Below are 5,520 nucleotides of genomic sequence, written 5' to 3' on the forward strand. Positions count from 1 at the left end.
TTCTTTTTCATTCTCCAATTTAAAACTTTTAATTAAAAAAATAAACTTTAATGTTGAAAATGCAAACTTGGGAAGGGCAGAAAGATCACACACAAGGCTACCACTTCACACTTAGAGGGTTGCACAGTAGCTCGACAGAGGCGCTCCTCACTTCCCAGACAGTGGGGCGGCCGGGCAGAAGTGCTCCTTGCTTCCCAGATGGCGGGGCAGCCGGGCAGAGGCACTCCTCACTTCCTAGATGGTGCAGTGACCAGGCAGAGTCACTCCTCACTTCCTAGACTGGGTGGCGGCCAGGCAGAGGTGCTTCTCACTTCCCAGACAGGGCGCAGCCAGGCAGAGGCGCTCCTCACTTCCCAGACAGGGCAGCGGCTGGACAGAGGCGCTCCTCACTTCCCAGACGGTGAACAGCCGGACGGAGAGGCTCCTCACTTTCCAGACAGTGGGGCAACGGGCAGAGGCACTCATCACTTGCCAGACGGGGCAGCGGCTAGGTAGAGGCGCTCTTTACTTCCCAGACAGTTGGACGGCTGGGAACTTCTTTATAAATTACCCAGTCTCATGTATTTCTTTATAGCAATGTGAGAATAGCCTAATACAGGTACTTACTAGACATTTTGAATTTTACATATTAGCTAATGGACCACAGCATGATTCTAATAGCTAAACTGGTTAGATGACTGAAACTTGTACTCATGACCTAGCTAAATGGGTTAATATGTAAGAGCTTACCTGGCTAACACAAAGGAAGGAATCCTGGACACATAGGAAGGTTGCACTGGATTTATCACATGTGATCTGCACAGCTTCCCTTCTTCAACCTACATTGAGGGCCCAGAAGACACCCTCTTCACAAAGCCATTCAGAAATAGGTAACTGAAGGGAGTACCTCCATTCTTGAAAAGTTCTGTTTATTCTCTTTTATACATTTGTTAAGACTATAGGAGATACAATCACTGAGATGAGTTCCCTGTTTCGATGGGGATGATGACAACCTTGAGTGCCAAAAATCAAGTGGGTAGCACTTAACTATCCAAGACAACGAGGCTACATCGAATGTCAAGGGCACACTGAATGTACCAATAATTGGAATGCTTTGGCCTGCAGAGATCATTGATGTTAGCAAACTGATCACATTTCGTCCCTAGGATGAAACCGATAAGCACCCTACTACAACAGGGATTAATAAATCTTGTTGTAATGCGACATATAATAAATGTTACACTTTGTGAGCCACAGTCTCTGTTACAAATACTCAACTCTGCCCTTGTAGTATGAAAGAAGCCTCAGAAAATATGTAAACAAATGAATATGGTTGTTCTGTTCCAATTATAATTTACAAAAACACGTTGAAGACTAGCCATAGTTTGCCAATGTGAGTCTTGGAATATTGCTTGATCTATGTAACAAGAAATCTCAAGTCTAATGGCCAAAAACCTGATAAGAGTCACCACAGGAGAGATTCACAGCCTCTCATCAAATCACCAGACCTAGGTAACACACCACTCAGGATTGTGCAGAAGTCACATGGACTTTGGAGAATTACGGGGGACTATCATAACTTATATCAATTCTCCTGTTTTCCATCAAAATAGAGTCTTCAGAGGTTTTGATATTACACAAAACTTTGCAACACTCCATCACATTGATAATATTTTGTATATTAGATCCCATGAACAGGAAACAGTAAATAGTTTGGATACCTTTACAGGCTACAAAGTAGAGGATGGGAGATTCAAGAGCCAGCTAAATCAACAAAGTTGGTTTTGTTTTGTTTTGTTGAGACAGCGTCTTGCTCTGTTGCCCAGGCTGGAGTGCAGTGGTGTGATCATGGCTCACCATAACCTCCACCTCCTAAGCTCAAGTGATCCACCTCAGCCTCCCAAGCATCTGGGATGACAGGTGTATACTACCACGCCAGGTAATTTTTTTTTTCTTTTAACCTTTTTTTGGTAGAGATGGGATCTTACTACCTTGGCCAGGCTGGTCTTGAACCCCTGGCCTCAAGCAATCTGCCTGCCTCGGCCTCCCGAAGTGTAAGAGTTACAGGCCTGAGCCACCATGCCCCATCCAATCAACAAAGATTTGAGGGTTCAGTTGTCTAGACCATATCAAGATATCCCCTCCAAGGTGTCACTCCTAATCAATGCTCCCCAAAATTAGGTGCAACACTTGGCAGACCTATATGATTCTTGGCCAGGCACAGTGGCTCACGCCTGTAATCCCAGCACTTTGGGAGGCCGAAGTGGGCAGATCACGAGGTCAGGAGATTGAGATTATCCTGGCTAACATGGTGAAACCCCATCTCTACTAAAAATATAAAAAATTAGCTGGGCGTGGTGGCACACGTCTGTAGTCCCAGCCACTCAGGAGGCTGAGGCAGGAGAATCACTTGGATCCGGGAGGCAGAGGCTGCAGTGAGCTGAGACTGCACCACTGCGCTCCAGCCTGGGCGACAGAGCAAGACTCCGTCTAAAAAAATAAAAGTAAATAAAATAAAATTCTTTAGACAGCATATACCACATTTCAATGTGCTTCAACCCATCTACAGAGTTGGTCATAATGCTTACAAGTGAGTGAACACCAAGTGATTGCAGTGCACCAAGCTCAGGCTGCAGTACAAGATTTGTAATCACTTGGTCAAAATAATCCACCAGATACAATGATACTCAAAGTATCCATAGTAAATAATAGTTGCTGGAAGCCTCTAGCAAGCACCAGTAGGAAAATCACAGCAGTAGTTCAGAATAAATATATTCCTTCTTCTGCAGGAAACTAGTCTCCTTTTGAGTAAATAATTACCACTGGGTTCAACATATAAGTTGTACATGGTACATCAAGTGACCAAGTGGCCTGAGCTATCTACCATGAACTTGAGGTTGTCTGACCCACAAAACCCCAAGTCTGGGGCAAATACAGCAGCAATCTTTCAACAAATGGAAATGGCACAGAAGACACTGAGCTCTAGAAGTTTCAGCGAGTACAAGTAAACTGCATCAACAAATGGCAAAGACTCAACACAAGCTCCATTCGCACTGCCTCATTTCCCTCAATCCATGCCTGTGGCTTCCTGAGGTATTTCTTATGCCTATCTGAGACAAGGCTTGTTTACAGATGTGTCTGCACAATATGCTAGCACCATCCAAAAGTGGGAGCACAAACACAACAGCTCAGCTGAACAATGATGCCAAAAGACTGTAATATCTTTCAGATAAGAATGGCATCCCAGTGGCAGAACTTCTCACAGTATATTTGACTATCTGGGTCTGGAGGACACGGCCAGAAGGACACGTAAACAATGATCCATGAGCAGTTGCTAATGGTTTCACTGAATGGCCAAGGATGTATATGGAACAAGACTGGTAAGTCTAGAAATACATACATGGATAGATCTCTCTTAAAGGACATGGGCTGTGAAGATATTTGTGTCCCACGTAAATGTCCAGCAAAGGCAATCCACTAGAAATAAGACTCTTAATAATCAGCTGGACAAAATGATACTCTATATAGAAGTCAATTGCTTTCCCCTGCCACCCCAATGTTTGCTCCATAGGCCCTTGAATAAGATGGTCATAAAAACAGGGATAAAGGCTACTATGGCTCAACAGTATGGACTTCCATTGACCAAAGCTGATGCAGCTAACGCTACTGCTAGGTGCTTAATTTGCTAAAAGCAAAAACCAAAACTGAATATATAAGGGCATTAATTTCTTTTTTCTTTTCTTTTGGGGGGAGGGGGACAGGGTCTCACTCTGTCACCCAGGCCGGAGTGCAGTGGCATGATCACAGCTCACTACAGCCTCAATCTCCTGGGCTCAAGCAATCTTTCTGCCTCATGCTCCTGAGTAGATGGGACTACAGGTGTATATCACCAAGCCTGGCTAATTTGGGGGGCTTTTGGGGAGCGTGGTTTGATTTTTTGTTTTTGTAGAGATGGGGTTTCACCATGTTGCCCAGGTTAGTCTTGAACCAAGGGCATTAATTTCTAGAGTGACCAGGGGAGCCATCTGGTGGCAAGATGATTACACTGGACCACTCCTATCATGAAGGTGACTAAGATTCATCCTCACTGGAACAGACTCATATGTTCTGGATATGGATTTGCCAGAAGCCTAACTACTAAGTAGAGAGGCAAATCCATATAGGATTTGTATAGAGACAGATTTGTATAGGCGAGAGGCAAATCCACTAGGCTTCTGCCTATACAATGCACCATCCATGCACTCACAAAATGCTTTCACTGTAGTCACAGCATTCACACAATACTGTCTTTCATCAAGGAACCCATTTCACTGCAAAGGAAGTGCAACAGTGGGAACATGTCCCTATCATCAACTGGTCTCATCCACACACCCCATCACTCAGAAGCGGCTAGTCTAAATGAAAGGTGAAATGGCTTACTGAAAATTCAGATACAGGGCCAACTGGGAGACAACTTCTGAAAGAATAGGATTCTGTTTCACAAGACACAGTGTATGCTCTGAATCAGAGATCATTAGATGCTACTATCTCACCAGTCAGAACAAACAGGCTCAGGAATTGATGGGTGAAGGCAGAATTAGCTCCATGACAAAAATTTTGCTTCCAATCCCAGCAATGTAGAGCAGTGTAATTTGGAGATCTGAGTCCATAATGGGGAATGCTTCCCAAGGGGCAACTATTTGGTACCAACACACTGGAAAGTGAGATGAACATCTGGTCCTTATGAGTTTCATATCCATTAAACCAAGAAGAAAAAGAAAAATAAGGAGGTGAGAGGGAATAATCTATTAACTGAAGGGATTAATCTCAATTACCAAAGGGAAACTGGGGTACTGCTATACAACTGAGGCGAAAAGGAAGACATCTAAAACCTCCTAGCACTTCCATATCACTTAGAAAGATTAACAAAAAATTACAATAGAAAAAAGGCAGGAACATGGAGGACCAAGATCCTCTCACAATGAAGATTTGAGTCACTCCATTAGGTACAGAACCCAGAGCTGCTGAGTTTCTGGATGAGGGCAAGGAAAATACAAAAAATATTCACTGAAAAAGTAAAACCATGGATATCAACTATAACTTCAAGATCAACGACAGACAAGAACTTCAGCAGTTTGGCAGGTTTTGTGTTTTTGCTTTTTTGAGACGGAATCTCTCTCTGTTGCCCAAGCAGGAGTACAGTGGCGCAATCTCAGCTCACTGCAACCTCCACCTCCCAGATTCAAGCAATTCTCCTGCCTCACCCTCCAAAGTAGCTGGGATTACAGGTGCCCACCACCACGCCCAACTAATTTTTGTATTTTCAGTAGAGACAGGGTTTCACCATGTAGGCCAGACTGGTCTCAAACCCCTGACTTCAAGTGATCCAAAAGTCTCGGCCTCCGAAAGTGCTGGGATTACAGGCATGAGCCACCACATCCAGCCCCGAGTTTTCTCTTTGATTTTTATGTATACATGTTAGTTTCTAAGCATGCATTTATATAAACCAACCATTCACTTCTCTTTTCTATCTTATATATGTTTCTAAAGGTTAAATTTATA

This window comes from Mandrillus leucophaeus, unplaced genomic scaffold, assembly GCF_000951045.1.
Source record: "Mandrillus leucophaeus isolate KB7577 unplaced genomic scaffold, Mleu.le_1.0 Scaffold451, whole genome shotgun sequence".
Classification (NCBI taxonomy): Eukaryota; Metazoa; Chordata; class Mammalia; order Primates; family Cercopithecidae; genus Mandrillus; species Mandrillus leucophaeus.